Consider the following 26,965-nt stretch of genomic DNA (forward strand, 5'->3'; position numbering starts at 1 on the left):
CAGACAGTGGCGGATTGGGCGACGCGTGCCTAGGTGCGTTTGAGATGATCGTCGTTTGGCTGGTCAGAGATTGGAGGCACGATGACGTCGCGACGGCTGGAATGACACCATGGAAAGCTGCCGTTGTTGGGTGATAAGCTGGAGAGGTTTTCCGCAGTGGTGATAGAAAAGAAAGAAGCAAAGGAGGAGAGAGAGAATGTATTAGATTTGAGAAGAAAGGGAGAGTTGTGTACACACATACACACACATATATATGGGATAGCTTGGTCATTTTATACAAGCATGTGCTTATAGACATACTTGTTTAGCGGCTGAACTTTTGAACAAAAAGAATTTAAATTTGAATTTATGAATTGAGTGTTATTTTTAATTTTTTTTTTCTCTTCTCCATCCTTATCTTTTTTCATTATTAATAAATTAATCAATTATTTTTTCTTTTTCCTCTCTCACCTCTCGTTCTTTCACATTCTACACATTAATAAATCAATTTTTTTCTCACGCCTATCTATTCAACTACAAAATAAATAAATTATAAATCATTCCAAAACTATTTTCAAAACTCATAACCAAACAATTTTTCAATTTTCAAAACTCTTTTCAACAACTTATCTTTCAAAATATAACTCAAAACTCATTTAAAAAATAAACCAAATGGAGCCAATATTTCAATATAAATAAAAAAATAGAATTTTAATTATTAATATTTATAAAGTAATTATTTTCCAAATTTTATACTAAAGGTGAATTTGGTCAAAATCTCTCATAATAAAGCTTTAATACATTAAGAGTAAACCTAAAAAGTTTTCATTGGAAAGTCTAGCATCTTTAATGACTAATTTAATATTTTAAACTTTAAAATTATGTAACTTTTGATTTATATGTCTATTTTTAATAAGATTAATATTTTTATAATTCTCTCATCAAGATCTATCAAATAAGATCTAGATTGATTATGAAAATCTTTAAAAAAAATTATAGTGGAAATTGATGTTCACAATAAAATGTTACTTTTCAATTCTATGAACAGGACATAAAAAAAAAGAAAAAAAAAGAGTACATCTTAAAATAAACCACCACAACAAAAAAAGAGAAGACCAAACGGAAACTAACAAACAAAAAATTAAAAACGATGACCCATCATCTTCGACGAATTTTAATTCTTCTCATTGACTTTGTCATCAGGAACAACCATGAATAATAAGTAGCAGTGTACGAGTACGAGTACGAAATAATCTTCTCGTATAATCCTGTTGATCAAATTTGTACTCCTCCAAACGTCGTCATTTTACTACCTGAAAACACAAACGTGAGCTAACTGGCGGAGGTGTGTCGGAAACCTCTCCAATGCCTAAGTCAGCAAAATAGACAATAGGCACAAAAGCTCAGTGTATTCGAGAGTCAGAATTATCATACCTCTACATAGGTCCTGTCATGAGCTTTTGTAAATTCTGCATGGCACAATCCTAGTAGTACTCTAACTCTTCTTATAAGAGTCACACTCCCAAGGATTATGCCTATCCTGATAACTCCTTACTCACTGCTAACCAAGTGAGATGGTTTTCACCTCCACTAAGTTGGTGCAGTTTAACCGAGCTAGCTTGTTTCTGCGTGCTCTCAACAAAGTAATGATGTAGATAGCGCTCGGCCGAGCTACACTTAGCTCGACTCTCGCCCCTGATGAGTACCTCGGTCGGCTACAAGGCTTCCTTATGGAGAGTTAGGTCGAAGCCTTGGCAACACAGCCGACTGGATTGATGTCAACTTGCCCAAGACCGAGCTACCGAAACCCCTATTACGGCCCATAACCCGGTCCTTAGTGCGGCCCAATTTACCCATATGAATTACCCTCTCAAATAATACCCTCTCAAATAATAAGCAGCAGAATCTTTAAGCCTTCAAAGTGGTTTTCATAATAATTCATTTGTCCCATTCCAATTTCAACGAATATATCCAGAGAACATTTTTCAATAAAGCTCTGTCAATTTGCCCTCCCTCGAGTTCTTGATCAGTCTGGTCCAAAAGAATTGATAATTAATCGCAAATGCTTACAAGTAAAAGAACCATGCTCATGCTTCAGCAGTAAATTTTCCAGTGTGATCACTGTCTTTCTTTTTTGCTATTTAGGGTAAAATTACTTTAAAAACAGAGAGAAAAATATTAATCCGTCCTTTATAAAGAACATGCTTCATACTCAGGAATTTAAGAAGTAAGACATTTTAAACTCTTCTTTACACATTAACATATTGGACAGAAGGAGTTTTAGCTAAAATTTCCAATACTAAATACTCCTTGTACTTGGGCTGTAAGGGGTGACCTTGATTCATTTTTTATGGAAATTTTTTTATATCTTGTTTAAATTTATTTGCCCTATCCCATAGATTTTACTCCCATTTGTTTTTTGGGTGAATAATACTCCCATTTGTTACTACTAGCTTAAAAGTTAATTTTTTTTTTATTTATAAAAAAAATTATTTATTTTTATGTATTTTAATTTAAGAAAACTAGACCATCATTGCATTCAAGAAACAGGAAAAGAAAATAAAAATCATTTTATTTTCTGTACGTATATTTGATTGTTGTAGGAAAAGAAAATAATAATTTTTTTAAAAAACTAAATAACTACCAAACGAAAAAAAAAAAGGAATTTTTTTAGGGTTTCTGTTATTAAGATTTTATAGTATAAAAGACATTTAATATTTTCATAATGTTTAAAATCTCTCAACATCGATCCAGAGAAAATTCAATTTAGAGTCCTAGAGAATTTCTCTGTGTTTTGACTAATTTTCTTTGATTTGCTCATAATTTTCTCTGTATTTTTTATTAAACCAGAGAAAATTGAACAACCATTATTTTTATTTTGAATAATTTTCTCTGGACTGTAAGACATTTAGACAACAACAATTAGAGAAAATTGAATAATCACTATTTTTATTTTGACCAATTTTCTTTGGACTATAAGACATTATTTTCTCTCAACTATGTGCTGGGCAATTGGGATGTGACTCTTATCGGTGCTTAATTTGCTTCAATTTTCTTACGTTTTCTCACCAGCCTAGCAAACAAATCATTTTCTCCAAATAGACATACACAAACACACATCAGAATTACAACTTTTGATGAATCACAGGAAGATAACAAATCTATGCATATATGTACATGTGTACATATGACAGTAAAACCCTAGTTCAAAGTGAAATTGATAACTAAGAACCTAAATTCCAAACAAAACAATCTAAATTAAACTTCAAAACCATAAACAAGAACTAAGAAAAGCTTACTAAGGCTTTCAAACATGAAAGTGACGGTATCACTTCCATCATATCAGCCTTGATGGTGATGATATCGTCATTCACTTCCATCATTGGGTTGTCTTCCATTAGCCAGAACTCTGTTTAGGTTCCATGAAAGTGGGTGTGTATCAAGAATAACTCAGCAATAACCCCTCTATGACCTTGTCAAGTCTCCTTCAAGCAATGGTTTTGCATAAGCAAGGAAAGGTTGTTGCGGAACAGGGACGGTAGAGCGAGAGACAGTGGCCCCGTTTGGTGTAGCTGTTAAAACAGCTTATAGATTATAGCTTAACAGATTATAGATTATGACTTTAATCAGAAGTTGTTAATCTGTTTGGTGTAGCTGTTGGATTATAGATTTAAGTTGCTGAGTAGTGTTTGTTAAATAAGCTGTGAAATAGCTTTTTCAATTAATTTTTATTTTTTGTTTGTCTACATTTCTCATAAAAAATAATAATAATAATCTATAATCCATTTGAGTCTTTTTCTATTTTTAAAAAAATAAAAAATAAAAAAATTTAAGAGTATAACCATAAATTAACATGTCCACAGCAGAAGCTGATAATCAGAAGCAAGGGGTGAGCAGCTTCTCAGAATCAGCTTTTTTGAGTTAAAATAAGCTGTTAGAATCAGAAGCTGTTTGAAATAAGTTTAACCAAACAGTCCAAAATAACTTTTTCAAAGCTAAAAGCCATAAGTTGGCTCTGAAAAGCTTAAACAAACACCCCCAGTGAGGCGATAGAGAAATTGGTCTTGGCCTTGGCTCTACGGAGGCTCCGAGTGGCAGCGGCGTAATATAAGGGTGTCGAGAGAGAAGAGAGAGAAAATTGAGTTTGCAAAACGAGAGATTGATTCGGTGGAGGTGGAGGTGGAGGTGGAGGTGGAGAGAATAGCATACAGAGAGAAAGAGAGGGGGAGATTGGTTTGATTTGAAAAAATCAAATTTGTTTGTGATATACGGCGTTGGGGTTAGGATTGAGGGATTTTAGACATCATAAAATAATATTATGGATCTTATTCATTACTAAAAATAGGGTAGGGACTTTAGACTAATTTTCTCTAAAATTAAACAATTAATGGGAAAATAAATTATTCAATTTTATCTTTTTTACTTTTCTATAAAAAAAAAAAATCAATAAATATTTTTATATAGTATGAGTGCCCTTTATCCTTATGTTTTCTTCGTTGGTTTTTATTTTTTGAAATATTCAATAATAATAATAATTGTCAAACTATTTTTGAGAAAAAAGTTATAGAAATAGTTACTTTAAAAAAAATCAAAATTTTATTTTTGAATATTTTTGCCTTTTATTTAGAAGGTACTCTCAATCCTAAGGCCATGGTTTCAAAGAGTTTCGCTCAAACTCTGTTATCCAGCATGATGTCTTTGAAAAGTGCTATTATGTACCTAAAAGAATTACAGTGGGTTTGATTTATTTTAAGTTTAAATTTAAATTTAAAATAATTTGAAGGACTTATGGGGTTCATGACAGATCTCTTTTCGATAGTTCGAATCGTTCATATTGTAAGGCGATCTGTGTATAGTCATAAAAAAAAAACTCAATCCGATAATCATAACATTTTTATTTTATTATATTTGTCTCGTAAAAAATAAATAGTCTGTTTTAAAAAATATATATTTGTCATGCATTTCTTTGACAAATTTTGTCAATTGTACTGGTTTTTGTCAAATTGATCATTTTGTCATAAAATTCTATCAAATTTCTTAATAGATTTTATTAATGGCATTAAATTTTGAAAGTTCGATTCATTCAGGTTCTAATCTAACAACTAATTACTAACTTTCGCAAATGAAAAAGAAAATTGCACTAATCCAATTTGAGAAATTAAAGGATTACAAGAACTGTGAGTATAATTTGGCCTTGTATAATTGTATTGAAAGAAGAAAGTAGAAATGTTGGAATAATAAAATGACTTGGGTTGAAAGCTACTCAAGGTTTTAAAGGGCCACTCAAAGCATTATTATTCATTACTTTAGTTGCCTTAAAAAAAAGGATGTCGCGATGTTTTATCTATATTTGTGTGTTGTAATTCTTCAAGAGAAACCTGAAACTTTTTTATGGTCATGGCCACAGAGATGGAGAAAAATAAATTAAAATCAAATATTTTTCTTCCCTATCTTATATAGCTAGAGGAGACGAAGAAAAGAAAGAAAAAAAAAAAATTTCTTCTCCATGTTACGGGACAAAAGTGGCAGCTCTTTATTATTATTATTATTATTATTTTTTTTTTGGGGGGGGGGGGGGGGGGGGGGGGGGGGCGGCGGCGGCTAGACTTTGATCATAAAAGCTCAAAATAGTTTTAGGACCTAAGTGAAATGCTTAGAAGTTTAGGAGGCAAGGAAGATTTTCTTTGACTTTAACGGGGGAAAATACTATTTTGTGTATCTAAGAAAGTATGGGACCTAAGTGAAATTCTTATATATTTGAAGGAATCATGTAAAATTTCTTGAATTTTGAGAGGACCAAAACACTATCTTATAATAGGGGCTGGATTCCCTTCGATCCGTGATCGGATTAGAGGGTATTGTTAGACTCTTGAGGCCCATCACGAGTCCTGTTTCGATAACTTAAACCATTCAATGTGAAGAACTCATCGAGCACTATATGCTTGTAAAAAATTATGTTGATCAGATATCGATAGTTAAGTGATCAAATCAGTTTTATATAAAAAAAAATGGACGGTAAAATAATAAACGGTTGACAAAAATCTAATCCGATGAGATAGCTATTGATATTCGATCAACGTGATGTTTTGTAGACATATAATTACTCGACGAGTTTTACACATTGAACGGTTTGGATTATCGAGACGGGACCCTTAATGGACGCCCACGGGTATGGACGGAATTAGGATTTCATCACTTGAGGGGCCAAAAAATAAATTTTCACTATATGTATAACACTACGACAAAATTGGGCTTTAGCGACGATTTTTTACCACCGTTAAAGGATGTAAAACCGTCGTTAAAGCCTTTAACGGCGGTTTCGTTACCGCCATTTATACTCGTGTTGGAAAAGGTACAACCGTCGTAAAAAGGTAAATTACCGTTGTTAAAAGTCGACCAAAAACGGCAGTTCTTTACCGCCGTAAATAGGTTCAAATTTTTTAAAAAATAATTCTCTTTTCTTGCATCCCCCATGTTTTGAACCCTTGACCTTTAATCCATACACACCAACCACTCCACCACAGCCACTCTATGTGATATATATTCTCTAAATAAATATTTAAACATTACTTTTGCTTTATTGTAAATGGTCATGTTCAACCTTTGGCCGCGCGTAGTCACCACTCGCCGGAGCTCCGCCGGCAAAGACCGCCATAAGAGGGCTTTAGCGGCGGTTTCGTTACCGCCGTTAAAAGAGGGCTTTAGTGGCAGTTTTTTTAACGGCGGTTTCATTACCGCCGTTAAAGATACTTTAGCGACAGTTTTTTTTTTACGGCGGTAACGAAACCGCCGTTAATGTATCTTTAACGGCGGTTTCGTTACCGCTGTTAATAGTATCATTAACGGCGGTAATGAAAACCGCCGTTAATGCCCTGTTTTGGCGTAGTGTAAGCACATATGTATGTACAACATGATACATGAATTATAGGATAAATAACATTGACACCCCTCTGAGATTTGGTCAAATTACGTTCCATCCCTTGACATTCTAGAAATTACATCTCACCCCTGTGGTTAATAGTCTCATTTCATAAACCTCTTTATTTATATAAAAGACAACAACTCCCAATAGAAAAATATAAGAAATTACATTGAAAAAAAAAGTGAAACAAAGCAAAGGGAAAAAAAGAAAAGAAAAAAAGATGGAAGTAAAGCAAAACAAGAAAAGAGAGAGTGCATGAGTTAAATATCTTTATTCCATCTAAATAATTATAATGACAAGGGGGTTAGTGTAATTTCTTAAATGTCAGGGGTGATATGTATTAAACCCAAACCTTAAGAGTGTAAGTGTAATTTACTCTAAATTATATATATACACATAAAAAAAAATAATCAAATACTATAGAAGCAATTTCTAATATAATGAAAAAAAAAAATTGGTGCAAAATAAAAAAATAATACAAGATGAGATAAGAATGAGATATGTATTTTTTAAATTACGAGGCCATTTTATGCATAAAATGAGATATATAAACATATATATATATATATATATATATATATTTTTAAAATATCATAACAAATCATATTTTTTACAAAAATATAAAGATTATAGCTCTTCATAAGCTTCTTCTAATTTTATCTCTGTCCACAAATCTAATAGTACCCTTCAGTCGACTGAAGGGAAGCCCAGCCCCTTATACTATAAGTATAGAAAAAATTACAATATCTAAGAGAAATTTCCAAAAGTTGAGGTGATGGCCCTTTGCCGACCTTTTTGTTAGCCAATGAGGCTCTGTTTGGCAAGACAATTAAGATTAATTGAACTTATTAAAAGATAAGACAAGTTAAAAAATAAATAAGATAAAATTTTATATCGAAATTATAATAATTTTACTTTTTTTATTACAAAATTATAAAAAAAAACTCTAAAGTTAATGTCAATAGAAATTTTTTAGTCAAATTAAAATAATCAAAAAAAAAATCAAACGAAAAAATTTCTTTTCAAGCAAAAGCTTAGTCATTTTTTTTTTTCCACTCCACAAATCTTAGATTCAATGGCCTAAATAAAATACTATTTCTTGTTCTTGAGAAAGTCTGCGACATCACTGCCCCCATCATCATGTTTCAATATGTCGTACCGATTAGTGGAAGGACATGTTGAGCAACTGACAAGGCTTATTGGAGGCCGAACAAACTTTTTAGCTCGGTAGAGTGGGGGCGTTCTTAGCTCGGCTGGAGGAAAAATAATCTCAATCATGCTACGTAGATGGAATTAAGGGGCAATTAAGAGAGTAATTTGTAAACAAATTGGGCCGAGCTAAGAAGAGTCTTCTTTGGAAGCTGGGCCGCGTAATGGGCCGAGATAAGGACTGAAGTATGGACGACGGGTAGCTCGGTCCCTTTTTATCTGAGTACCAAACTGGGCAAGGGCATTGACCGAGCTACCTAAATACTAGGCCCAAGGGATGGCCGAGGTGTTTGGTAAGACAGATGACCGAGCTAGGTATAGCTCGGTTGATGCTTCTATTCCATTACTTAGTTGAGCACAGAGCCGAGGTAAAGATGACAGCCGAAGTAAAGAAAGTTCTGTAGCAAACCGAGGTAACATCAATGGCGAGGGTCGAGCTGTGTATAGCTCGATAGGGTGGCATTCGATAGATCGGCTTTCGATCACACGGTCCGAATGGCAGAGGACCGAGATAAGGCAGTTCGGTCAGGAATGTATAACCGAGGTAAAATGGTTCAGCCATCTCACTTGGCTTGCAGTGATGAGACTCCTAGTAGGACTCTGCTAAGGAGAGTTAGAGTCCTACTGTGATTGTGCAAACCATCTCACTTGGTTGGTAGTGAGTAGGAGTATGACTCCTAGGAGGACTCTGCTAAGGAGACTAGAGTCCTACTAGGATTGTGCAAAACCATCTCACTTGGTTGGTAGTGAGTAGGGTGTGTGATTCCTAGGAGGACTCTCATAGGGAGAGTTGGAATCCTACTAAGATGTGCCAAGCAGAGTCTTTAAAAGCTCATAACCAGACCTATGGACAGGTATCCTAATTCTTACTCTAGAATACATAGAGCTTATTGTCTATTGTCTAGTTGCTGACTTAGGCATCGGAGGGGTTTCCGGCACACACCCGCCAGTTAGCTCACGTTTGTGTTTTCAGGTGGCAAAGCAATGTTGTTTAGAGGAGTGCAAACTTGATCAACAGGATCATACGAGAAGAATTATTTCGTGCTCATACAATCATGTTTCAATATGTTGGACCATTTTAGTATCTTATATTTATTTATTGATTTATCTTTTTCATGAATGGAGTTTCATTACTTTGGTAACCTCTTGGTCATAAATGGAGGTTAAATAGAATTCATGAACTTGGTTAATGATCATTATTTTGGTGTAACCATTTTCTCTTTATTATTTGGAGTCTCTCAATTTTCTCATATTTAATGGTTTTTATTTTTGGTGTAATTGTAAGGTCTTAGTGACCTATAAATAGTTCATCTCATCTACTATTTTCTATACCAACACACACCAATTATTTTCTATACAAGAGAGATTACTACCAAAGAAGGGTGTTTTTCTTGGTGGAGCTTTGGATTCACCATCTTGTGCAGAATTGGCCTGAACCATACGACAAGTGGTCGGGCCGTTGTATCCTGGAGGGGACAAGTCATAGTTTCGTGACTGCTGCATTGGTATTGGGGTTCTTCCTATCGCAGTGGGCTTGATCTCCTTAAAGAAAACGAGATATCTGTGCCTCAGCCTGATCTATTTGTATCTCATTTTCTTTGCATTATTTATCAATAAAATATAATTTTTTCTGATATTTTCACCAACAATTTTAAGGAGATCAACCGTGGAACAAGTACCAGAAAAAACCAATGATCGAATTGGTGATCTCAACAAGCCTTTCAAGTTCAAAGGAGTTCATTTTAAGAGGTGGAAAGAAAAAGTTCTTTTTTACCTTAGCCTTTTGAAAGTTGCATATGTTCTTATCGAGAAAAACCCCAACAACATCCCAATCGAGGAGATGAATGATGAAGACTACGAGTCACATGACGCAAAAGTGACTTCCTACAATACAGATAAGTATAAATGTCAATTTTATCTCTTAAATTTCCTTACTGATTAATTTGATGATTATTACTATAACGCCACTTACACGTTGTCTTCTATTAATTTTTGGCATGCTGGCTTGTGTCATATTAATAGTAAATATGTAGGAATCATGAGTAGTTTAGGATTAATTCCTAAATTGACAAAAACTGTTGAGAAATATGAAGTTTGCAGTAAAGCAAAAATTACCAAGAGGCCTCATAAAAATGTTGAAAAAAAATACCGAATTACTAGAATTATTTCATACTGATTTGTGTGAGTTTGAATGAATTTTAACTCGGGGTGGTAATCGATATTTTATCACTTTTATTGATGATTTTTCAAAATACACAAACGTATATTTATTAAAAAAATAAAAGTGATGCTTTTGAGAAATTTAAAGAATTCATTCTTGAAGTGGAAAATCAATTCGGTAAAAAGATTAAAAAAATTAGAAGTGATAGAGGCCGCGAGTATGAATCTCTTAGATTCAACTGTTCTGTTCAGTCTTTAGGAATTATTCATGAGACTACTCCACCATATTCACCTTCATCAAATGGCGTAGCTGAAAGAAAAAATAGAACGTTAATTGACTTGACAAATGCTATGCTTATTGATTCAGGTGCTCCCTCAAATCTTTGGGGCGATGCTATTTTGACAGCTTGCCATGTGATAATTAGAGTGCCATACAAAAAGACTAAAATTGTACCTTATGAGTTGTGGCGGGGGCATAAACCAAATTTAGGTTATTTGAGGGTTTGGGGTTGTTTAGCTTTTGTGAGGCTTGCAGATCCTAAACAACCTAAATTGGGTGAACGAGCTACCACCTGTGCTTTTCTTGGGTATGCGTTGCATAGTATAGCTTATAGATTTTTTGATGTGGAAAATAATATTATTTTTGAATCAGGTGATGCTATTTTTCATAAAAATAAATTTCCTTTCAAATCTAGAAATAGTGGGGGTTAAATAATTTCTGAAAATATTTTATCTATACCTAGCTCTTCTACTCCTTCTAGAGTTTTTCAAGAAAAGGAAAATTTTCAAATCCAACCAAGAAGAAGTAAATGAGCTAGAATTGAAAAATATTTTGGCCCTGACTATTATCTTTACAATATGGAAGAAATTCCTCTTACGGTGCAAGAAGCTTTATCATCACCTGATGCTATTTTCTGGAGAGAGGTTGTAAATAATGAGATAGACTCACTACTTTCAAATAAAACATGGAAGCTAGTGGATTTACCTCCAGGTTGTAAAACTATTTGGTGTAAATGGGTCCTTCGTAAAAAACTTAAACCGGATGGAACTATAGATAAATATAAAGCGAGACTTGTCGCTAAAGGTTTTAAGCAACAAGTTGATCTTGATTTCTTTCTTACTTTTTCTCCTGTTACTAGAGTACATCCATTAAACTGTTGATTGCAGTGGCTGCAATTCATGGTTTAAAAATTCATCAATTGAATGTAAACACAGCATTTTTAAATGGAGATCTAGATGAGGAGATTTACATGGACCAACCCGAAGACTTTGTGGAGCCTGGCCAAGAAAGCAAGATGTGTAAGCTAACTAAATCCCTTTATGGTTTAAAACAAGCTCCTAAACAGTGCCATGAGAAATTTGATTCATGCATGCTTGAGAATGGCTATAAGACTAATGAATGTGATAAGTGCATATATTATAAAACTTGTGAGAATGCACATGTGATTATTAGCTTATATGTAGATGATCTACTTATCTATGGCTCTAATTTGCATATTATAAATGAGACTAAAAATATGCTCAATAGCTACTTTGATATGAAAGATCTTGGTGAAGCCAATTTTATTTTGAGAATTAAAATTACTAAGACTAATGATGGTATTTTTCTTGATTAGTCGCATTATGTTGAGAAAATGTTAAAAAAATATAATTTTCTAGACTGTAAACATGTTGCTACTCCTTTTGATGCAAGCATACATTTATCGGTTGTAACAAATGAAAAGCAAGTGATTAATCAAAAGGAATATGCTAGCATGATTGGTAGTTTGAGATATGCTACTGACTGTACTAGACCTGTCACGACCCAAACCCGCCCGTATGGATTTAGCACCGTAACTGGCCAGTAATCCGAGATTACCGAAAGCTTGCTTAACAGTAAAACAGTAATACAGAGTACAGGGGCTGGCGGAAGCCAAAACAGTAATTAAAATATGTCCAACGAGCTGTGACAGTCTGTATGCAAAAAGACTTTTTAAAACATATTCACATTCAGAACAAAATAGTACTATACATACATATACAAGCATTCGGGTTAGGGACCAAGTCCCTACCATAACAGTACCGTACAGGTCTATACAGTCTATACAAAACAGATACAAAAAGGGGAAAATCTAAAACACCCCGAAGCAGCCTTAGCTTGGCAGCACTTGGAACCTCAAGGTGAGGCACGATGGTTGGCTTGACAAAACAAGAGCTAATCCGACGCTCCTAACTCCGGTCCAGTGCCTGAACACCTATATATATATATATATATAAATAGTAAGCTAAAGCCCAGTGAATAACATATGCGTAAAGAGGTTAAGAATGAATGTCCTTTCAGTATTGAAAACAGTCGTTTATCAGTATATCAGTCATTCAGTTTGTGGCTCATAATTCACGCCATAACAGTCATTCAGAAACTATAATAGTCATATGTGGTACATCCAATAGCAAAACAGTACAGTAGGTCTTAACAGACCGAGCAGCCAATGATGGCCAACATATCAGTAAACAGTAGTGGTCCCAAACATGGGAACTGATAGAGATCTCTGTAACAATAGCAGTAACAGTTCAGTAACAGTAAATTGCTATGGATGCCATGAATACAGTTCACAAATAGGACAAACATTCATTCAGTAAACAGTGTCATTTTATAAAGCAGTACAGTCATTTGTTCAGAAAATAATCTCAATTGAACGTATCTTTACAACATTATTACTCACAGAGTTCTGGGCTACAGATAAGCTAGTATGCGTCCTCGGATGCCAACCTTACAGTTACAGAACGAACACACACTAAGCTACACAGTTGGAAAAATAATAACTTAATCCCTAATTTGCCTCGGTGTGGTTCTACATCAATATCCTCATTAAGATGCCTTAAACTAGGCCTAAGAATGCATAGGATGGAATGAGGATGCAAAGATGCACTTTTAAACACTTTTCAAAATTTTCAGAAAACAGGGGTCTCGCTCGAGCGTGGCTTTCTATGCTCGAGCAGACATGCAGACAAAGGAGCTCCGCTCGAGCTTGACTTCTATCGCTCGAGTGGACTATAAGCTACAGTAAAAGTACTGGATGCACAAAAATCACGCTCGACGGGCGCTCGATCTACGCTCGAGCGTGAGACACAAGTCCTCGCTCGAGCGTGAACTCTCTCGCTCGAGCGGACTGTAAACACATGCAAAGTACTGGATACACACATTTCACGCTCGAGCGCCACTTTCCTCGCTCGAGTGGACTGTATGAACATAAGGAGTACGCTCGAGCGTGGAGTTCCTCGCTCGAGCGTGAGTCCAAAATCTGGAATTTCCAGATTTGAACCTCAAGCTCAAAACTCAACTTTAATGCATCAAATTCGATCCTCTTGGGCTAATTTTCTAGAAAACACTTGCAAACTCATAATATGACATGTTTCAAAGATCAATTTGAGAAATCAAAGCCCAAAGGTAGTTCAATTAAACATAATTTTCAAATAAACTTCAAGAACATGAAGAACAATGCAAATTCAACACATGCATGGGTTCCTTGAAACTCCGATGTTCTAAAACAAGATCAAATGCAAGATTTAACTTCAAAACATGGTGAGTTCATGGACTGTAACAAAAATGTGGGCATGCATGCAAGAATTTCTTTGAAAACAACCTCAAACTTCTAGATATACACATGCATGCATGATATAAGCTTGAATTCAAGAATCTTAAACCAATTTATGACCTTAGGCTCCTATCTATCACGAATCATGCAAGAACCAACTTGATTTCACAATTAAAAGGATGAAATCCTTACCTAGGTTCCTTAATTACAAGAATGGAAGCTCAAATATGCAATTAACCTTCAATTCCTTTAATTTCCAAGCAAAACCTTTAAGTTAAGCTCAATTTCTCTCACTCTCTCTCTCTCTCTTAGTCGGCTCAAGCTCTCAAAATGGCTAAAGAAGTGTTGTATCAAAAGTGTATGAAGTGTGATTAAACAAGTCCTAGAATTGTCCACTAAGTGGCAAAAGGGTAAATAAGTCTAACTTATGTGATTTAACACTATTTAATCCAATTTAATCATACCAAATCACATCTCAATTAAATATACCATAAAATCACATAAATTCTAATTAGCATAAATCACTAATCAATTTCAGATTCGGCCGCCGATAAGGCCTTCAATTTGCAGTTTAAAACATAACATATGAACATATCATTTAACAGTCAAACAGATAGACATATATTTAAACTAATACACTCAATCAATTAACTCAGAATTTCAATCAATTCAATTACTTATCATGATCAGTCTCAGTTTAGCAATAATCAGTGGTGTTATCAGTAAATAGTAGTGAGGGTTGTCACAGTCTCCCCTCCTTACAAAGAGTTTGATCCTCCAATCTCGAATTACCTTCATTTTGGAAGAAAACAGGATTCAGTGGGAACAATTCAGGATATCTCTTCATCATATCATCTTCCCTTTCCCAAGTGGCATACACGCCACCATGGTTTTGTCAATCAACTTTCACTAACGGTGTCTCTTTATTCCTCAACTTCTTGATCCGTCTGTTTACAATCTGAATAGGCCGTTCTTCGTAAGTGTAGTCATCACTTAGCACTACATGGGTAGGCTCAATCACATGGAAGGGATCCCGAAAGTATTCCCTCAACATTGAAATGTGGAACAGGTTATGCATATGCTCCATTTCAGGAGAAAGCGCTACTTGATACGCCACCGGATTGATTTTCTCAATAATCTCATACGGCCCAACATATCTCGGTGCTAACTTGCCTTTGACTCCAAAACGAGTCTGGCCCTTCATCGGTGTCACTTTACAAAAACATGATCACTTACTTCATATTCTCTGTCCCGCCTTCGGACATCCGCATAACTTTTCTATCAGCTTTGTGCGGTTTTCAGTCTCTGTTGAATCAGTTTTACTTTTTCTGTAGTTTCTTGAACAATTTCGGGCCCAAGCAAAGGCCCATCTCCAACTTCTGCCCAGCAGATAGGAGATCGACATTTCCTGCCATATAAAGCCTCGAAAGGCGCCATACCAATGCTTGAATGAAAACTCTTGTTATGGGCGAATTCAGCCAGCGGTAGATGACTTTCCCAATTTCCCTAGAAATCAAGAACACACATTCTTAGTAAATCCTCTAGAGTCTGGATGGTTCTTTCTGACTGACCATCTGTCTGAGGATGGTATGCACTACTCAGTCTCAGTTCAGTACCCAATGCTGTCTGCAAGCTTTGCCAGAATCTCGATGTAAACTTCAAGTTCCTATCAGAAACAATGGACACAGGCACTCCATGTAATCTAACAATCTCATCAATATAGATTACAGCCAATTTTTCCGCATTATAAATTGTTTTGACAGGTAAGAAATGAGCAGATTTAGTCAATCTATCAACAATAACCCAAATTGAATCCATACCTTTACTGGAGCGAGGTAAACCAACAATGAAATCCATAGTGATATGTTCTCATTTCCACTCCGGTATCGGTAAGGGTTGCAGTAAACCTGCGGGTCGTTGATGTTTGGCTTTAACTTGTTGGCAATAAAGGCATTTCGATACAAATCCAGTAATCTCTTTCTTCATTCCCGGCCACCAGAAATTCAGTTTCAAGTCTTGGTACATTTTTGTATTTCCTGGATGGATAGACAGTTTTGAATTGTGGCCCTCTTGCAGAATTCTTCTTTTCAGTTCAGAATCACTTGGTACATACTATCTTCCCTAAAATTTCAACACATTATTCTCAAATTTGAAATCCGGCCTTGGTTTAGACTCTCGTTCTTCGATGATCTTCCTCAAGAAGTCATCCTGTTACTGTTTCTCTTTAATCTCTTCAATCAGTGCCGGTTGAGCAGAAATAGCGGCTATGGTTCCACCTTGTTCACGCAAAACAATCTCAACTTCAAAATTTTCAAGGTCACATAGCAATTCTTTATGCCCAGTGAGTAAACAGGCTAAGTTTCCAATCGATTTCCGACTCAGTGCATCAGCAACGTTGTTAGCTTTCCTTGGATGGTACAAAATTTGCAAATCATAGTCCTTTATCATTTCTAACCATCTCCGCTGCCTCATGTTCAGTTCTTTCTGTGTGAAGAAATACTTTAAACTCTTATGGTCTGTGTATACCTCACATGTAGCCCCATAAAGCTAGTGACGCCAAATTTTCAGTGCAAACACCACTACAGCAAGTTCCAAATCATGGGTCAGGTAGTTCTTTTCATGCGGTCTCAGTTGTCGGGAAGCATACGCAATAACTTTCCCATTCTGCATTAAAACACACCCCAAACCCTTATGAGAAGCATCACTAAATATAGTATAATCATCCGTACCTGAGGGTAAGGTAAGAATTGGTGCAGTCACTAGTCGAGTTTTCGACTCTTGAAAAGCTGATTCCTTCTGGTCGGTCCAGTCAAATGATATCCCCTTCTAAGTCAGCTGTGTCAGTGGTAGGGCAACTTTGGAGAAATCTTTGACAAACCTTCTGTAATACCCGGCTAAGCCTAGAAAACTTCGGACTTTGGTGACATTTGTCGGTCTAGGCCAGCTCACTACTGCTTTAATTTTCTGCGGATCAACTGAAATTCCATCCTTACTGATCACATGTCCCAAAAACATCACACTGTCTAGCCAAAATTCATATTTAGTTAGTTTAGCATACAGTTTCTGTTCTCTTAGGGTCTGTAGGGAAATTCTCAAATGATGTTCATGTTCCTCCGTGCTTTTGGAATAAATTAAAATGTCATCTATGAATACAATAATAAAGTCATCGAGGAAAGGTTTAAAAATTCGGTTCATAAGGTCCATAAATGCAGCTGGTGCATTAGTAACTCCGAAAGGCATAACAAGAAATTCGTAGTGTCCATACCTCGTTCGAAAGGCAGTCTTTTCAATGTCCCCTATCTTGACTTTCAACTGGTAGTATCTAGATCTAAGGTCAATTTTGGAGAAAACTTGGGCACCCTGTAACTAGTCAAACAAATCATCAATACGAGGTAATAGATATTTATTTTTCACTGTTATCTTATTCAGTTCACGGTAGTCAATGCAAAGTCTCAGTGAGCCGTCTTTTTTTTTCACAAATAAGACTGGCGCGCCCCACGGTGAAGTACTGGGCCTGATGAACTTCTTATCTAGCAGTTCTTGTAGCTGAACTTTTAACTCTTTCAATTCAATCGGTGCCATTCTGTAAGGAGCTTTAGATACAGGCTGTGTACCCGGAATCACATCAATGGTGAACTCAATCTCCCTATCAATCAAATCCCCTGGCAGATCATCTGAAAAAATATCTGGGAATTCTCTGACTACAGGAATATTCTCCACATTAGTTTTTCTCAGCAGTAGGTACAGTCAATACGGAACATAAATACCCTTTACACCTCTTTCTAATCAATTTAAAAGCTTTCATGGATGAAATCAGGTATGGGGGAGGTACTACTCCAACTCCGTTAAACACAAATTCAGGCAGTCTAGGTGGACGGAAAACAACTTGTTTTGTTACATACTCTATGGTAGCATGGTATTTTGTTAACCAATCCATTCCCAATATCACATCAAAATGATCTATATTCAATGCAGTAAATCACTATAGAGATGAACATCCCCAACAATAATTTCACATGCAGGGTACATATAAGCACAAGTCATGGATCCCCCAACAGGTGAAGATACAGCTAACAGATAGTTCATGAGTTCCAATGGTCTATTCAATTTTCGCAAAAAAACATGCGATACATATGAATGTGTAGACCCCGAATCAATCAAAACATATGCATTTTGAGCACAAATTGAGAGTATACTTGACACAATGGTCTCGGTATTCTATACATCTCTCGGTACGAGTGCGAACACTCGACCTTGCCTCATAGGCTATTTTCCAGTAGCTTTGGGGTTGGGTTTCGGTGGAGCAGTTGATGCTATGGCACTTGGTGCAGCGTTACTATTGCCCTGAGGAGTGGAAGGGCAATCTTTGACCATATGGCCCACATTGCCACACCTATAACAAGCACTTGAATGTTTATAACAAATCCCCTTATGATTCTTACCGCATTCGGAGCAGGGCGATATAGAACGGTTTCCTTGACTAGAACTGTTAGTTGACCCTATATTCTACTTTTTATTCAATGGACTGTTCCGGCCGTTCTTGAACTTGAAGCCTCGTCTCTTATCACGCCATTCAGTTTCCGGTGTTTCAGTTTGTTTCAATGCTTCGATGTTCGACTCAGCTATTATTGCTCGGTCAAGAACATCCACATACTTCAGTAATTTCAAAACATTAATTCTGTCAAGAATTTCCACATTAAGGCCGCCTTCAAACTTCTTGGCCTTTTTGTAATCGGTATCAACCATGTGCGGTGCATAACGGGCAAGTTCGGTAAACTTTGATTCATAATCTGTTACCGACATGGTGCCTTGTTTCAGTTGTTCAAATTCAGTCACTTTGCGGTCCCTGACACACTGTGGGAAGTATTTCTCAAAGAAGGCTTCCTTAAACTGAGCCCAAGTCATAACAGTGTCGGTGTCACAGACAAGCATCCACCACCGTCTAGCTTCATCTTGCAAAGTAAAGGTAGCCAATAGGACTTTGTGTGTTTCAGAACACGGAAACACTTCAAATAACTTTTCTGTTTCAAGCACCCACGCTTCGGCCTTCAATGGTTCAAGGCCTCCCTGAAAGGATGGCGGTTTCATCTTGCTAAACTTCTGTGTTTGAGCTATTATGTCATCATTTACATTCTATTCCGGTTGTACCGGAGGAGGTGGGGGCTGTTGGTTCTGTTGTTGTAGACTTAGGACCTCAGCCAACATTTCAACTGTTCTCTCTAGCCTTGCCATTCTGGCCTTAGATGATTCAGTTTCATCAGTAGTTTTTGCGTTATCCATTTCACTATAGGCAATTATGACAATCATAAACATAGGCAGTTGTATACTTAAACACATTAGCACATTAGCACAGATATTCATGTTATAGCCACACACTCTTTTAATGCTCATGCAATGCCCTATTTACTTTTCTAGGACATCTTATAGCTCATTTGGACACGTGTGTGCGGTATAACTCGTGGTTTAGTATCGCTCTGATACCACTCTGTCATGACCCAAACCCGTCCCTATGGGTTTAGCACCGTAACCGGCCAGTAATCCGAGATTACCGATGGCCTGCTTAACAGTAAAATAGTAATACAAAGTACAGGGGCTGGCGGAAGCCAAAACAGTAATTAAAAGATGTCCAACGAGCTGTGACAGTCTGTATGCAAAAAGACTTTTTAAAACATATTCACATTCAGAACAAAACAGCACTATACATACATATACAAGCATTCGGGTTAGGGACCAAGTCTCTACCATAACAGTACCGTACGGGTCTATATAGTCTATACAAAACAGATACAGAAAGGGGGAAATCTAAAACACCCCGAAGCAGCCTTAGCTTGGCAGCACTTGGAACTTCAAGGTGAGGCACGATGGTTGGCTTGACAAAACAAGAACTAATCCGACGCTCCTAACTCCGGTCCAGTGCTTGAACACCTATATATATATATATATAAACAGTAAGCTAAAGCCCAGTGAATAACATATGCGTAAAGAGGTTAAGAATGAATGTACTTTCAGTTTTGAAAACAGTCGTTTATCAGTATATCAGTCATTCAGTTTGTGACTCATAATTCATGCCATAACAGTCATTCGGAAACTATAATAGTCATATGTGGTACATCCAATAGCAAAACAGTACAGTAGGTCTTAACAGACCGAGCAGTCAATGATGGCCATCACATCAGTAAACAGTAGTGGTCCCAAACATGGGAACTGACAGAGATCTCTGTAACAGTAGCAGTAACAGTTCAGTAACAGTAAATTGCTATGGATGCCATGAATACAGTTCACAAATAGGACAAACATTCATTCAGTAAACAGTGTCATTTCATAAAGCAGTACAGTCATTTGTTCAGAAAATAATCTCAATTGAACGTATCTTTACAACATTATTACTCACAGAGTTCTGGGCTACAGATAAGCTAGTATGCGTCCTCGGATGCCAACCTTACAGTTACAGAACGAACATACACTAAGCTACACAGTTGGAAAAATAATAACTTAATCCCTAATTTGCCTCGGTGTGGTTCTACATCAATATCCTCATTAAGATGCCTTAAACTAGGCCTAAGAATGCATAGGATGGAATGAGGATGCAAAGATGCACTTTTAAACACTTTTAAACACTTTTCAAAATTTTCAGAAAACAGGGGTCCCGCTCGAGCGTGGCTTTCTACGCTCGAGTAGACATGCAGACAAAGGAGCTCCGCTCGAGTGTGACTTCCATCGTTCGAGTGGACTGTAAGCTACAGTAAAAGTACTGGATGCAAAAAAAAAAAAACGCTCGACGGGCGCTCGATCTACGCTCGAGCGTGAGACACAAGTCCTCGCTCGAGCGTGAACTCTCTCGCTCGAGCGGACTGTAAACACATGCAAAGTACTGGATACACGCATTTCACACTCGAGCGCCACTTTCCTCGCTCGAGTGAACTATATGAACACAAGGAGTACGCTCGAGCGTAGAGTTCCTCGCTCGAGCGTGAGTCCAAAATCTGGAATTTCCAGATTTGAACCTCAAGCTCAAAACTCAACTTTAATGCATCAAATTCGATCCTCTTGGGCTAATTTTCTGGAAAACACTTGCAAACTCATAATATGACATGTTTCAAAGATCAATTTGAGAAATCAAAGCCCAAATGTAGTTCAATTAAACACAATTTTCAAATAAACTTCAAGAACATGAAGAACAATGCAAATTCAACACATGCATGGGTTCCTTGAAACTCCAATGTTCTAAAACAAGATCAAATGCAAGATTTAACTTCAAAACATGGTGAGTTCATGGACTATAAAAAAATGTGGACATACATGCAAGAATTTCTTTGAAAACAACCTCAAACTTCTAGATATACACATGCATGCATGATATAAGCTTTAATTCAACAATCTTAAACCAATTTATGACCTTAGGCTCCTATCTATCATGAATCATGCAAGAAGCAACTTGATTTCACAATTAAAAGGATGAAATCCTTACCTAGGTTCCTCAATTACAAGAATGGAAGCTCAAATATGCAATTAACCTTCAATTCCTTTAATTTCCTAGCAAAACCTTCAAGTTGAACTCAATTTCTCTCACTCTCTCTCTCTTAGTTGGCTCAAGCTCTCAAAATGGCTGAAGAAATGTTGTATCAAAAGTGTATGAAGTGTGATTAAACAAGTCCTAGAATTGTCCACTAAGTGGCAAAAGGGTAAATAAGTCTAACTTATGTGATTTAACACTATTTAATCTAATTTAATCATACCAAATCACATCTCAATTAAATATACCATAAAATCACATAAATTCTAATGAGTATAAATCACTAATTAATTTCAGATTCGGCCGCCGATAAGGCCTTCAATTTGCAGTTTAAAACATAACATATGAACAGATCATTTAACAGTCAAACAGATAGACATGCATTTAAACTAATACACTCAATCAATTAACTCAAAATTTCAATCAATTCAATTACTTATCATGATCAGTCTCAATTTAGCAATAATCAGTGGTGTTATCAGTAAATAGTAGTGAGGGTTGTCACAAGACCTGACATTGCATATGTTGTTGGAGTACTTCACAGGTTTACTAGCAAGCCAAGTCGAGATCATTGGCTAGCAATGGAAAGAATTATGAGATATTTATCTGGAGCCAAAAGTTATGGTTTGCTTTATAACAAGTATCCTGCTGTACTTGAGGGATATAGTGATGTCGATTGGAACACTTTGTCAGCTGATTCTCTCTCTACCTCGGGTTTTATTTTTACCTTGGATGGTGGTTCTATATGTTGGAAGTTGAAAAAACAGACGATAATTGCTATTTCTACAATGGAAGCTGAGCTTATAGCGTTAGCTTCAGTATGTGAGGAAGCGAATTGGTTGAGAGATTTGTTACATGAAATTCCTTTTTGGGAAAAACGAATTCCTCCCGTGTTAATTCGTTGTGATAGCACTGCTGCTATTGGTAGAGTGAACAATCATTTTTATGATGGTAAATCCAGACCTATTCAAAGGAAACACAGTAATGTGAGATCCTACTTGAGTAATGGCATCATAACTGTAAATTTTGTAAGATCTTGTGATAATCTTGCGGATCCGTTAACCAAGGCCTTGGCGAAAAATATGGTCTGGAATACATCGAGGGGGATGGGTTTAAAGCCTATAAAATCATAAACCATGTATGAAGATACCCAACCTAGGGACCAGAGATCCTGTAACTAGTTTCAATGGGAAGAACGAATCATATGGTGGTTGTAAAAAATGCACTCTTTAATATTTTGTTATCCATCCCTATGATGTAAGTGCATTTGTCCTGTAATGTTAGAGGGTTGAGTTTTTATACTCTTAATGAAATTCTGTAGCTCTTGTTGAGTAGGGTGTGTAAATTATAAGAACATCCTTGACAGATTTCACCTATGTGAGCATGAAAGTGGGGCCGCTTTCTATGAGAACAAGGCTTATTCTCAAATATGCTCATGAAAACTGGGATAAACACAAGGCCGTAATGTGCTAGTTATTAAAGCTCATGTCAACACCTGGATTATTATGTGTGAGCAGTAATTCTTTATTTTCCCTAAGCAGTCATAGTTCAAGTCTGAGACCACTACTGACTCTGGAGTAGAGGTTGCTGTTTCACTAATGAAGGTTCAATGCAGAGCACACCTTCATGATACATACTAGTCTACCTTTGTTTGGTAATCTCTCTTATCCTTATTGATATTAAAATGAGTAGGGGATTGTTGGACCATTTTAATATCTTATATTTATTTATTGATTTATCTTTTTCATGAATGAAGTTTCATTACTTTGGTAACCTCTTAGTCATAAATGAAGGTTAAATAGAATTCATAAACTTGGTTAATGGTCATTATTTTGGTATAACCATTTTCTCTTTATTATTTGGAGTCTCTCCATTTTCTCATTTTTAATGATCTTTATTTTTGGTGTAACTGTAAGGTCCTAGTGGCCTATAAGAGCATCTCCAACGGTAGTAGGCATTTTACCTATCTGAATATTACTATAAAGTATATATTTTATTTTGCCTATCAACTGTTTTATGTTTTTACTCCAACCATGCTCTTTATTTTAGCTATTTATCCAAATACTATTAATTTTATAGAATGTCACGTCAACAATAAAGATGGAGGGAAATGATCCTAATGATTGAATACATTTTGCCTAGCGTTGAAGGCTAGCTACATGTAGCTAGTGAATATGAGTTGAGGCAAAATGCCTAATCATATGCCTAGTGCATTGGAATTGAAAAAAGTGAATCACATTAGGCATTTTAACTAACAAGTATTATATGCCTAGTGCATTGGATCTCATCTACTATTTTTTATACCAACACACACCAATTATTTTCTATACAAGAGAGATTACTACTAAAGAAGGGTGTTTTTCTTGGTGGAGCTTTGGATTTACCATCTTGTGCAGAGTTGGCCTGAACCATACGACAAGTGGTCGGGCTGTTGTATCCTGGAGAGGACAAGTCATAGTTTTGTGATTGCTGTATCGGTATTGGGGTTCTTCCTACCGCAGTGGGTTTGATCTCCTTAAAGAAAACGAGATATCCGTGCCTCAGCTTGATCTATTTGTATCTCATTTTCTTTGCATTATTTATCAATAAAATATAATTTTTTCTGGTATTTTCACCAACACAATAAATACAATTGTTATAGGTAGTGGTGTGTGCAATTCGGATGATTTAAGAATAAAATTATAAATTGAATGATGGATTAATGATTTGATAAATTATAGTTTGAATAATTTTTTAATGGATTGACAAATTGAAAAATATTTTAACGCATTAAAAAATATTTTGACCAATTATCAAATCTTTGTATAATATGTAACACTAATTTGTATAATATTTTATATATATATATATATATATATATATATAACATAAATTAATTTTACATAATATTTTTCATATATATAATTACTAATTTATAAAAAATTTCACATTACAAATATTTTTCATACACATTTTTTTTTGATATTTTATTATAGGTTAAAAAATATATATGTATTACAACACAACGAAACGGTTTCAAAAACAGATTATAAATTTTAAAATTTAAATTACGATTAACAAATAAAACGATACGAATTAATACAAATACGATTTTAATAAATTTAACAATATTTTACACCGTCCTAATTATAAGTACAGTATGAAGCCCTCGTATGTATGGGTACGTCTGGAGGCAAAAATAAAACAACTGATGTGAAATAGCATAGTCACTTTCGGTGGGCGAAAATAATATTAGATTTTGTAAAAAAAGTGAATTTGGTCACCAAATAAAGATTAAACTATGCTTAATAGATTACTCAATTATGGTCAATAGATAACCTAATTATGGCTTTGAAAACCTTCCATTATAAATAGAGATGATACCTGAAAAAAGAAGTATTCCTAAACTCAATGAAGGCTTGTTTGAAAATTGATTTTTTTAAAAATAATTTTATAACTTTTTATAAAAAAAAATATATAAAAAATAATATAATAATTTACAATTTAATTTTTTTTTTTAAATTAAAATTCTTACTTTCCAAATCATTTGATTTTCATTATATATAGAATAACATCTAACTTAATCATGAGAGTATCGGCCTGATCACTACTCAAAAGGCATTAACCATTTATTATTTTATAAATCTAAAAGAATGTGGCTTATCTCTCCATTGATTACACCATCAACACACACACACACATGTAAATGCAGGAAAATGCTAATATACACATTCTTAAAAGGGGTGGATGTTACTTGTGTTATTTTTTTTAGTTATGATATTATTTTAATTATAATTAATGAGATTTTTAATTATATTTCATGTTGGATTTAGTTATGAGAATTTTTTTTTAAATTATAACTCAAAAAATTTAAAATTATACTATTTTTTTAATTATAAAATATATATGATAGACATTATTTAAGCAGTGGGTACATAATATTCTCCCCCTTAGCAATATGGATTGCCTCAATTCTCACTGTACGGCCCTATAAAAGAAGGAAATGTAGGGTGTGTTTGGTTTGCTTTGCTTTTGAGAGAGTAATTTTCAAAAAAAAATTTAAGAAGAGAGTCTAGAAATTTTTTTAGTTTGTTTGGTTGTATATTTTGAAAATAGTTTTGAAATATGAGAGTTTGGGATGATTTGATATTTTGTTATAATTGAATAGATGTGCGTGAGAGAGAAAGTGATTGAGAATGAGAGGAGAAAAAAAAAATTGATTAATATATAAGAGAAAAAATAATTTTAAATTTTTTTAAAAAAAAACCTCAAAGCAAACAATTTTTTTAAATTTTTTTTCCGAAACTTCTCTCTCAAAACTAAACCAAACACACCCCTCGTATCTTAGTGGGAAGAATGTCTTAGTGACACCTTGTTTGTTTAAAAGGGATTCCATTCAATGTTTTGGTGGGACAATTGTATATATGCGAAAAATTGTATTGGGTCATAGTGATGCACATTTTATGGGAACATGGTCTTTGCACATGGACCACCATGGCACATGGATAGAGATGGTGTTGTCTCTTGTTCTTCTCATTATTCTTTCATTGACTATACTATTAATTGAATATAAATTAAATGAGTATTCAAGATTACTAGATAACTAGACTAATAATCGAGCTTCAGTCCAACTAAAGTTACAAAACAAATAGAGTTGTTCATAAATAATTTAAATTTGATTGTTAGACAAACAAACTTAATTTTTAAACTTGATTAATAATTGAATTGAATCTAAGTAAACTCAAGCTCAATTCGATTGGACTCATAAATACAAAAAAATATAATTTATTTTTCATTTTGAATAATATATTAAATATAGTTTCATTATTTTATTTTATTTCTCTATTTATGTTTGATATATATTTAAATTTAAATTTAACGAGATTTTGAGTAACTATTTAAACTAATATTACTGGAAATGCCCTTTAACTTAAGACTCAGGACAATAATTTTAATGACCTTATACACTTGAATTGATCTTGACTCAAATCATTTTTAAAATTCAACTAGTTTACAATCGTAAGCCTAACTTTTAGCATGCATATTACGTAGGTACATGCACATCCTTGGAAATTGTGACATACATGCACATTATCAAAACAAAATCTAATAGAGACAATGGGTGACAAGTTTCAACAAATTATTTACCAAACAGCATTGTCTGTTATAGCGTGATTAGAGGAGCTTCGGTGCCCACTATTTTTGACTCTGTTGCCGCCATGTCAATGTGACTCATCTTTATTCACAATTGGATTTTAGAAAAATGCTTGGGAGTACTAATTAATGCTCCCACTAATTAGGTGGCAGTGGATCTCGTCATTAATGATGTGATGTTTTGGTCTTGGAGTTGTATTTTTTTTTTTTTTTTTTTAATGTATTAGTGCTATTAATGATGATATTTTTAGTGAAATGAATCATTGTTATTGGTTTTTGGCTAAGGCAGTGCTATTATTCACAAGGCATTGACCACCATTTTCAAATTTGGTTTTAATTTTTTTTTGGTTTTCATTTGTCATGGTGTTGCAAGTCCTAGATGTAAGTATTTTTTGTGCACTTAAAAAATTCTGCCTCCGTTTGGGGAGTGGATTGACTTTTTAGCTTTTTAATTTTTTTGACTATTTTAGCCTG

At 35.0% G+C, this 26,965-nt stretch overlaps 1 long non-coding RNA gene across 1 annotated transcript; it reads right to left on the reverse strand.

The window, feature by feature from the left end:
• Window positions 1-990: 990 nt before the first annotated feature.
• On the reverse strand, window positions 991-3,535 carry LOC145790878 (uncharacterized). The gene is made up of 2 exons (XR_014330179.1): window positions 3,279-3,535; window positions 991-2,010 (listed from the first exon to the last, which is right to left on the reverse strand). It is a non-coding gene; the product is annotated as an uncharacterized LOC145790878 (long non-coding RNA).
• Between the last annotated feature and the right edge of the window lie 23,430 nt (window positions 3,536-26,965).

The sequence above is a fragment of the Camellia sinensis genome, chromosome 5 (assembly GCF_055761805.1).
Source record: "Camellia sinensis isolate YWXY chromosome 5, ASM5576180v1, whole genome shotgun sequence".
In the NCBI taxonomy this organism is placed as follows: Eukaryota; Viridiplantae; Streptophyta; class Magnoliopsida; order Ericales; family Theaceae; genus Camellia; species Camellia sinensis.